Source organism: Brachyistius frenatus, unplaced genomic scaffold, assembly GCF_029030835.1.
Source record: "Brachyistius frenatus isolate BFR_SWC_R1_liver_20210118 unplaced genomic scaffold, ASM2903083v1 Contig_40, whole genome shotgun sequence".
Lineage (NCBI taxonomy): Eukaryota > Metazoa > Chordata > Actinopteri > Embiotocidae > Brachyistius > Brachyistius frenatus.
In genome coordinates this window covers 758,096-769,481 of record NW_027210639.1, presented here as the reverse complement: position 1 = coordinate 769,481, position 11,386 = coordinate 758,096, and positions in this window count along the sequence as shown.

The window sequence follows — 11,386 nt, the reverse complement described above, 5'->3', positions numbered from 1 at the left end:
CATATGTTTGTACATGTAGACAGATCTCTTGCAGCTGTGATCCCAACTGTGCTTCAGTTGTATTTTGCCTCCACAATCAGTCCTGTAATGCTGTGTTAGTGTGCCATTAAGTTTCTGTAGATGGCACCATGTATACTCACTTACTTTACATTTCGCACTGAAGCATTGTCCTCCTAAAAATGTCTTCTAAATGTTATACCGTTCTTGCAGTTCTGTGTGAACTGTTCTGGTAACTTTTTAATTGTCCAAGTAAGGATCCATGATGCACTGATTTATTTCTTGGAGATTTGTGGCCTTTATTGTCGGTGTATTTTAAATGTGTTTCAAGTGTGTTTTTAGCCCTGCAAACCAGAACAAAACAAGTTGTTCAGCCGCAGAAATATTACCAACTACTGCCAGGCTTTTGCAACTGGATAATGTTCATAAAGTGTCTGAAGGTAGAAATCACTCTTGTCTCACTGACAGAATACAAATTGATATCAATCTTGTGCAAGAAAAAAACTGATGTAGTTATAAGATGAACATATTTTACCTTTTGACATGACAAAGTGTGAAGAATCAGCTTTGTTCTCATCATCTTCCAGCAACTACATTAGTCCATAAACATTACAAAGGGCAGAAAAAAACTCCCAATTCATCTGGGTTTAGTTGATGGGGAAGTGTATACTCTGACTGGTGATGTACATGAAAGGTGGTTTGTAATTTTAGAGAGGTCTAAGGTCACTCCATGACTTTTAATTTTTAATTTTAGTTTCTTCAAAGTAGTCACCTTATCTTTTGATAACAGTTTTGCACATTCTTCATTATTTCAATGAGGTCATCACCGGGAGCTTTCCCAACAGTCTTGAAGGAGATTCCACATACAGTGCATCTGGAAAGTATTGACAGCGCTTCACTTTTTCCACATTTTATGTTACAACCTTATTCCAAAATGGATTAAAAAAAAATTTTTCCTCAGAATTCTACACACAATACCCCATAATGATAATGTGAAAAAAGGTTTTTAGAATTTTTTGCAAATCTATTAAAAATAAAAAATGAAAAAATCACATGTACATAAGTATTCACAGCCTTTGCCATGACACTCAAAATTGAGCTCATCCTGTTTCCACTGATCCTCCTTGAAATGTTTCTACAACTTGATTGGAGTCCACCTGGTAAATTCAGTTGATTGGACATGATTTGGAAAGACACACACCGTCTATATAAGGTCCCACAGTTGACAGTGCATGTCAGAACACAAGCCAAGCCGTGAAGGCCAAAGAATTGTCTGTAGACCTCCGAGACAGGATTGTATCGAGGCACAGATCTGGGGAAGGGTACAGAAAAATGTCTGCAGCATTGAAGGTCCCAATGAGCACAGTGGCCTCCATCATCCGTAAATGGAAGAAGTTTGGAACCACCAGGACTCTTCCTAGAGTTGGCCGCCCGGCCAAACTGAGCGATCGGGGGAGAAGGGCCTTAGTCAGGGAGGTGACCAAGAACCCGATGGTCACTCTGACAGAGCACCAACGTTGCTCTGTGAAGAGAGGAGAACCTTCCAGAAGGACAACCATCTCTGCAGCACTCCACCAAGCAGGCCTGTATGGTAGAGTGGCCAGACGGAAGCCACTCCTCAGTAAAAGGCACATGACAGCCCACCTGGAGTTTACCAAAAGGCACCTGAAGGACTCTTAGACCAGGAGAAACAAAATTCTCTGGTCTGATGAAACAAAGATTGAACTCTTTGGCCTGAATGCCAAGCGTCATGTTTGGAGGAAACCAGGCACCGCTCATCACCTGGCCAATACCATCCTACAGTGAAGCATGGTGGTGGCAGCATCATGCTGTGGGGATGTTTTTCAGCGGCAGGAACTGGGAGACTAGTCAGGATGGAGGGAAAGATGAATGCAGCAATGTACGGAGACATCCTTGATGAAAACCTGCTGCAGAGCGCGCTGGACCTCAGACTGGGGCGAAGGTTCATCTTCCAACAGGACAACGACCCGAAACACACAGCCAAGATAACAAAGGAATGGCTTTGAGGACAACTCTGTGAATGTCCTTCAGTGGCCCAGCCAGAGCCCAGACTTGAACCCGATTGAACATCTCTGGAGAGATCTGAAAATGGCTGTGCACCGACGCTCCCCATCCAACCTGATGGAGCTTGAGAGGTCCTGCAAAGAAGGATGGGAGAAATTGCCCAAAAATAGGTGCCAAGCTTGTAGCATCATACTCAAAAAGACTTGAGGCTGTAATTGCTGCCAAATGTGCCTCAACAAAATACTGAGCAAAGGCTGTGAATACTTATGTACGTGTTATATTTTTGTTCTTTATTTTGAATAGATTTGCAAAACTTTTAAACACATTTTTTTCACTTTGTCATTATGGGGTATTGTGGAAAAAGGTATGGGGTATTTGAGGAAGAAATTAGGTATGGCATGGGTTATTTGAGGACAAAAATTAATTTAATCCAGTTTGGAATAAGGCTGTAACATAACAAAATGTGGGAAAAAAATGAAGCGCTGTGAATACTTTCCAGATGTACTGTATTCTGTGGATGTGTTGTATGTGTTGATTGCTTTTCTTTCACTGTGATAGTGGAGGCCACGGCATTTGACGCCTCCCTCTGCTGATTGGTCAAACAGCCCTTCGAGGTATGTTTGGGCTCACCGTCCTGCTGAAACAACTAATGATTGTCCCACTAAACTCTGGCTAGATGGGATGTTGTGATGCTGCAGGATGTTGGAGAACGATCCGGCTGTGGCTTTTCATGATGTTAGATATCACATTGTTGGTTAATCGTACAAACCCGTCTTCTGCATGTTGTTCCATGTTGTCATCAGCAGGAACTGGACTCAAACACACAACTCAGACACAGTTCAGTTCAATGATCTTTACTGATATAATCAGAAAAAGTCACAGCAGAGGTTTCAGAAGGGCAATTCACAATCAGTGTCACAGTTCATTCCAATAAGTCCAAAATCAGAGATCAATCCACACGGCAGAGGTACAGATGAGGGGCAGGCAAATACAGATCCAGAAACAAACAGGCACAGGTCATACACACGGAAAACACACTGACATGGAAACGCTGAGATGAAGAGCTGAACTACGACAAACTCGCAAAGATGAGAGGAGGGAGACAGGTTATATACACTTGAGGGCGGGAAGACATTTGGACGCAGCTGGAAACAATCGGCGCAGAGCAGACAGTCGCGGGAAGTCACAGAAGCGGGAAAGACAGGGGTCAGGAAGTAAAAGGGATCTGAAACGAGACAAGAAGTGAGTAACAAAATAAAACAGGAACTAGCAAAATAAGAGAAAAATAACTTGAACGACAGGATGAGATGAGACGTGTTGGGTGTTCAGTGAGATGAGCCGCAGCTAGACCTTATTGGCATCTGAAACCACACCCACCTCACAGAAAGCCTCCTGGTCTGCAGGCTGCGGCTGGACCTTACTGGGATGTTGTGGTCGTCCTGCCTGATTACATGTTGCCTTGAGCTCTGAATACCTCTCCTACATTGACAACAGCAAAGCTCAAACGCACCTCCTTCTTTATGCTGCACGGGGGGAACCACACACCATCCTTTCACTTTCTTTGCATCTCACCGAGATACGGCAGAACCACACATTTTACCCTTGGACCAAAGTCCAGATTTCCACTGATCTTTTGACCATTCCTTGTGTTTTTTTTAGTCAAAGAAGTTTGTTTGATTTCATCGGTCTTTCTCATTCATGTTTATTTTTTTTATTTGATTTGTAGCCCAGTTCCCCCCTAAAAGCGGGAGAGGAAGTCGGCCACGGTCATCTGTGCCCCTGGCCTGTGGACCACCTTGAAATTAAACGGCTGTAAAGCCAGATACCGAGTGATCCGGGTGTTGGTATCTTTCATGAGAGCCACTGGAGCGGAGTGTGGTCCGAACAGATGGTGGATGGGAGTCCCAGGAGGTAGTAACGCAAGGAGTGGACTGCCCACCGGATGGCCAGGCACTCCTTCTCCACCATACTGTACCTGGCCTCCCTCTCTGATAGCTTCCGGTTGACGTACAGAACAGGGCGGTCAACCCCCACACCTGCTGGGACAAAACGGCCCCCAGCCCTCTGTTCAATGCATCAGTCTGCAGGGTAAAGGGAAGAGAGAAGTTAGGTGTGTGGAGGAGTGGTTCCCCATAGAGAGCCTGTTTCACCCTCTCAAACGCCCACTGGCACTGCTCCGTCCACTGAACTGGATCTGAAGCACCTTTCCAGGTCAGGTCGGTCAAGGGACTGGTCGGATCCGCAATGTTTGGGATGAACTGTCTGTAATAACCCGCCAGCCCCAAGAACCGCCTCACCTCTTTTTTTGTCTTGGGTCGCGGGCAGCCTGTGATAGCAGCAGTCTTGTCCACCTGAGGGCGCACCTGCCCGCCGCCCAAGTGGTACCCCATATACCGTACCTCCCTCCGCCCAACTGCACACTTCCCTGGGTTGGCGGTGAGCCCAGCCTGCCTCAGGGACGGTGCCCACATGCTACACATGCTCCGCCAGGTGGTGCTGTGGATGATAACATCATCCAGGTAGGCGGTAGCATATGCAGCATGCGGACTCAGCACCCGGTCCATGAGGCGTTGGAAAGTGGCTGGGGCACCAAACAACCCAAAGGGAAGTGAGGTGAATTGGTATAAGGAAGCAATACAAGTACCTTTGCTCCCGGTGTGAATTGCCTCAGCCTGTTCCCTTGATTGTACAGCCATTGTTGATGGAGCAAATTCTCATGTGACATCTGACCCAGTGTGTGGAGTTTTGTTCGCAGGTCTCGGACGTATTGAGCCATAGGGTTATAGTGAGCCGCCTGGAAAATAATTTCCCGGCAGCTTTTCTGCACCAACAACTGGGTGTTCTCCTGTCCCGTTACCAGTCTAGACTCACTCTATACAGCCTGTCCCTAATCACTGAAAAGTGCGGATATGACTGCGCTGTGTCAGGGCGATGACCAACTGACCATCAATTCTTATCACTTGGTCAAAGGCAAAGTGTAGAGTATCATTACGAGACTGCTCAAGTGGAAAATCCTCCATGGAGTGTAATTTGGGAACCGGTGGAGTCTCCCCGGGAGGCTCCACCGGTTCACCCTCCCCGTCCGCAGTGTTGGACAACCTCGTGTCACCGCTGAGCACAGCTCACATATTGCATGAGCCTGTCTGCCGTGAACACACCCCCGCACACTGCTCCATTGACTTATGGAACCTGGTCCAATCTGTTCCCAAGATTAGGGGGTGCGTAAGGTGGGAGCTAACCGCAACCTTCACACTATGCTTTTTCCCCATGTATCTAATTTCCACTCACACTATGGGATACTCATGAACATCCTCATGCACACATCTAATCTTCACCCACAATGCCTCCACCAATGCCCCGGGCCGAACCAGACTCTGGTGAATCATAGACTGTGCACAGCCAGATTCCACCATTGCCTGATGTACACCCCCTGGATCCTTACTGGAACGCGGTATGTCGCCCCTGGACCGGGGGAGGGTGTTGGAGGACCGGCAGCCCGGATCATCCAGGAGTGGACACTCCTTCCGGCAGTGCCCTGACGTCTGAGGGGCCCCCTGTAGGTTGGGAAGGGTGCCTGCAGCTGCTGGGACTGGAGGGAGAGGGTGAGGCCGCGCAGATGGTAGCGGCCGAGCTGCCATTGTGACCTTCTCCGAGGGACTGGAGCCAGCGGGCGCCCGCTGTCTTCCTGACCGCTCGAGTGGACAGCGAGGTGGTCCTCCGCCAAAATGATGGCGGTCGCCAGTGACGTGGGACGGTGGCAGCGTACCCACGTTGATGTTTTGACCGGCAGCCCCCCCACAAACTGTTCCATCACCACCTTTTCCAGTAAGGTCTGCTCTCCCGCCAAGCTCCCCAGCTGCAACCACCTGGCCGCAGCGTCCCTTCGCCACTGGGCATGGGTGAAGGACCAGTCCTCGGGCTCCAGCCTGGCCTCGCAGAACCGCCGTTGATGCTCCTCGGGCGAAAGGCCCTGCCGGTCCAGGATGGCTTTCCTCACGTCGGCGTAGCTGTTTCTGGCTGCCGGTGGAAGCCCCGTTTGTGCCTCCCCTGTCAGTGGTGGCAAGAGCCGGACCGCCTGCTCCGCCCGCTGGCCAGCCACACACCTCCGCCACTGCCTCGAACATGCCGAGGAATGACTGCGCATTGTCTGCTGCCGACATCTTTTGTAGGTGCACCCCCGCCAAAGTCGAAGAGGGCAGCGGTGGCGGAGCTGCAGCCGACCGTTCGAGCGCCTCCGCTTGCCTCTCTGCCTGGGCCTGAAGCGCCGCTAGGAACCCATTGTTGGCCTCGGCATGGTCCTGTTGCATGGCCGCGATCTCCCCCAGCATCAGGACGATGACCGCCAAGTCCCCTTGCTGTCCGTCTGTCATCATGCCGGGCCCCACATTGGGCGCCAGCGTGACAGACATGTTGCCGTTACCTTGTGTTCTTCCGGTACGAACGCACAACAACTAGCCCAGTACAGCTGGTAAACGTGTTCATTCAACATAAATCATATTTTCGTTCGCCTGTGCTCTCCTGCAGGGCATTCGAGCGTACGCCACACGTCCTGTCCGCAGCCAGCCTGCCGTTCTGTGTCCTCAGGAGTGCGAGCCATCTGGTGACCTGCTAGGGCTTTTATCTGGAGAGACAAATCAGTGATTCCCTGCAGCTGTGCCAATTAAGCCTCTCCCAGGCACCATTCCCTGAACCACTCCCCAAATCAGTCCCTCCTGCAGCTGAGCCAAACCACGCCCCACTACCACAGGTGTCTTTTACGCACAAAAGTAAACTGTCACCTGTTGTGTCTGGGGCATTCTAAAAGCCCAGAATGAAGTTCTGAACTTACACGTTGTCATCGACAAACTGTATATTGCAGAGCTGTTTATATTGTGACATCTTGGGGTCCAACAGTATTTAAGCCAAAATATGGGCTTTGGGATACTTTGGCTCCTATTTGTCTGTGATTTTATTTCGAATTTTGATATAGGCAGTTATTTAAGTAAGGATAGTGCACACCTCTTCAAACGTCAGCGGCCATTCCAATTAGCAGCCGCCCTCAGTGGGTGTCCTTCACACCCCGGGAATCGTCTGCATCTCAAAAAGAGCTGCAGCATCTTTTTCGTGGGTTGTCTGTTCTTTTTGCGATGGCCTCAGATAGCAGCGCATTAATTGGAGTTGTTTCCAGTGCAGCCAATTTTTGAGTCACATCTAAATGAGACTTCACGTGGTTCCTCATCTTGGAAAAGCCTTTATTTATCAAAGAGGAACTGTATGTTTCGGACACAAATTTGCTCTTGATAGCTCACTCGCACACATGTATAGCTAGTTTGTGTCTTTATTGTGCAAACAAAAAACTAAAATAAGTTTTAGTCAAATTTTCAGAGAAGATTTTTCGCATTGCAATCAAAAGTCGAGTTTCGAAGTAAAAATGTACGAACTAAGAATAAAATCATTTGGATTGTAAACAAATTCTCCGTTACAGTTTCAGATTTTTGCTTGTCACAAAAGGTTTTTGTTGCAAATCAGACCTGTGTGTTTGCAATTCAAAAAACTTTTGTTTGAAAAGAAAAACACCTTTGGTTGTGAGTGTTGGATGTAGTGGGCGGGACCTACGCTCATGGAGGAGACAAGAGTTTCTATTGGTGGGTTTGACTGAGATCCACTGTAGGGCTGGACACACACATTTCTCCCTCTCCAAAGGAGAGGGCTGTGTGTTGTGCTCCATGGTGGTCAGTTCAATTGATGCTGCTCTTTTCTATTGAAATGTTTTAAAATGTGGCAGCTCATCAACATTAACATTAGTCTTTGGACGTTCAGCAGGTCCTGAGTTTATTTTGGAAAATATGTTCCATCAGAATAAGTTGATTTCACAAAGTCCCTATATATATTCAATATCCTAAGTTTAACTGCAGGTTTGTGTGTATGTTATTCATCAATGCATCATTTTATTACACAAAAGAAACTAAGTGAACATATAGTGGGTCAGGTTGATTTAGAAGCAGCTGGAACTTCAGGACTTCAGCTGAACAAAGGAGTGAGTTGTTGTGTCCCTACTCTTCTCTTGTTGAGAAGACATCATTTTGCCCAATATCAGGCCAAAAATGAAAGATCATGCCCGACAACATACGACTTTGAAAAATGTTCTTGATCTGATATATCGTTAAGTTGACAAGTGTTTTAAAAGCTTTCCCATTCATTATCTTCACTTTGTAAGGTGTGTCAAAGAGTGTAGCCTCCCCTCTGGGATGCTGTTGATTCAGCTTATGTTTGTAGAGATTTACATCAGCATTAACAGCTACAGATTCCACAAATAAAAAGTTGGAATATTATTTTACTATGCTGTAATATGTATATGGTTTTATTCTCCTCTACACTCCTATTTTGCAGTTAAACATCATTGTGTTGTTTTGATGACAGAAGTGGAGCGTCTGTTTGTCCATATGAGGATATACGAGGAAGTCACTGTGCTCTCAGATACAGTAATATGTTTCAGCTGTGCGGCCCATTAAGAAGCCTTTAATTTCTCGCTGCAGAGCTCAGTCTGATCCACGGAGCCCCGAGGAGCTATAAAATGTTGATTTATCTCTCTCTCCTACAGCTCTGCACACTGAGCCTGGAGAGGAGCTAATGATGTACTACCACAGCTATTTAAACCACTGTTTGAACACTGGTTTAAATATGGAAAGTGAAGTAAGAAATTAGCAGCAGTTTTTCCACTGTGATTCCAGCCTGCCATCTTCACCCCAGACTTCCTGACTTGTACTTTCTTCAGTCGGCTTTTTAAAAGAGCAGGGAGGAATGGAACTTAAAAAGAGAGAAGTTTGGCTTACAGGGAGCATTTAACTAATTAGAAATAATGACTTCATCTGCAAAACATATGCAAATCTGGTTTTACAAGCACTTTTTAATGTTTATCAGTTTAAAAAAAGTGAAATAGTTTTAACTTCATTTAAAACTACGCTGACAAATGGGAATAACATTTTCCTATTAAAGTGAAACATTATCTTTCTAATACAATTTGCAATTATTTATCTTCATCCCGACATTTATATAACGTTTTGTTTTTGCCTTTGAGATTGGAATTGTAGGCTGCTGACACCACAGTATAAAGAGGTGTGAGGAGACATTGCTGTCATTGGAGTTGGTTGCTTTGAGTTTCAAAATGTCAAATATTAGTCACAGATCAAAACATGGTTGGTGAAAAATTGACCAGGGGTTGTACAAGGTAGGTTGAGGGAATAATATTCTACTACCGTCATTATGTATCATCAGTCCCCAAATTCCTTTTAACCATGCAATTATATACAGGATACAGCACGTATGATTGCCAGTGAGTTTTAGGGGTGTTTGCAGCAAGGATAGATTATGAAACAAGTGGTCACTGAGCACATCCAAAGCCCCCTGTCCTTCCCTCATAGAAGCCAGTAACCTAAACTGAAATATACAACTACAAGAAATGCAGATTTGGTTTTCATCTCATCCTCGTCTTTTTAAATCTCTTGATTGACTTTCCAGCCAGAAATGTTAACAGTCGCTTCAAACAAAGGCTCCCAAACAAGCATGACCCACTGCCCAACCCCTAATGTGGAAGAAAGCACCAACCTCGGTCATAGAGCTAGCAGGCTACAAAACAGAAGAAAACCTGTGGTTGGCCCGGTTGTGTGTCACTCAGACGCAAAACAGCCTTTTCATGGGAGAGCTCCAGAGAGAGGCTTTGGGTAGAAGATGTGAAACCATATTGAGATGGTTTTAGGTTTGTAAAACAACAAAACAATCTTCTAATGGATATTAAGACTGCAAATAAAACAGAAAATGTGTGAAATATGAGACCTTTGAATGTTGAGCCATTCAGTCTTCATCACATAGTTGAATCCCTTTAACTGTTATTGATATTAAGCCATAGCTCTTGATATATCAAGCATTAATTCACAAATTATACTAGCATAAATCAGTATTTAGTGAAGCATGGAATATATCTAGTTTTAGGTAAAGTGATGCCATATTGTTTCCTTAATTCTCATATAAAATCTGCATGACAGGAACATCTGATATTTTATATACACCCATAGGCACAAAGGCCAAACTTTACCTTCCTTCAGCCTTCAGAAAAAACCTAACTGGTCCTGCATGCAGGCATGATTAAAATTCATGAGTTTCAAAACAAGGAGAGGTAATGAGCTCAGTTGTTTTTCGCTGCTTTAAAATGGTGCTTCACTCAGAATCCTGATCATGAAAGAAAAGCAACTCTCCAGATTTACTCGTCCATTCCACTCAACCGATACGACACCAAGCCTAATGAAAAAGCAAAAACACAAAAAACAGTGCATTTCCTGACAGACCATTCATACAATGTGTATTTTTTTCTATTTCAATCAGGAAAGACTCTCAATCTGAGATAATATGTAGTGATGAATCACAGGGCTCTGAACACTGTAAGGTCCTTACAACAGAACTCTACAACATTATGAAGAAAAACCCAACAAAAGCAAAGCATAGATCAGAAACATTCAGCTCCAGAGCAGAGACACATGAAGAAGAAACACCAGCTGCAGGAGATGGAACACATGAAGTTAGTGAGATGCAATAGTGGCATATTAATCCACGGACCGGGGATGAGAGGGTGCTGAAGATCTGGATATGATGAGGAGTGGATTCGGATTAGCTCGACCTCAGCATTGAGTATGAAGACTGGAGGTGAATAGGATGGAGGTGGGTTGCAGCAGATTCCACGGACACAACGGCTGATGCAGAAAGGATATTTCCTTTGCCGTTCTTGTGTCATACCAGAAGTGAGTCCAAAGGTCATTGCAGCTGACAAACAATAAAGCAGAAGAGGCTTGGCCTGCTCCTCGAGCGATTTCGTCCTACTCAGATCGTGAAGCTGACTCAGGAGCAGGCTTAGGATTGGTCGAGCAAGGAACAGGAACTGGAGAGGTGGAGAAAAACAGACTGGGGTTCTCTGATGGGTTGACACAGTTAATGAAAGGGAACAAGCCTAACTTATTAGAGGCAAACAGACCACAACCATGGTAGTGATATTTTTACATGAAAATGTAAGACATTTTAAATATCATAAACATAACATTGTAAATATGATGATGAGAAGCTCTGATGAGATGACAATTACACTTTCGACTGAATGACTGTTGAATCGAATCAGTTTGAGCCAGTTTACTGAACATAGGAGGAAAGTGAAAGGACAAGAAGGGACTTATACATATTTTGGTTTTTGCTGGGCCATGCACCAAATCCTAGGTAACATTTTTTTTTTTTTTTAATTTGAGCTGAAATCCTTTATGGCTGCATGCTTTTGGAAGTGTACCTTGTCTCAATATACAAAACGAAGACAAAATAAGCTGTATCACAATGAATTATAGCTGAA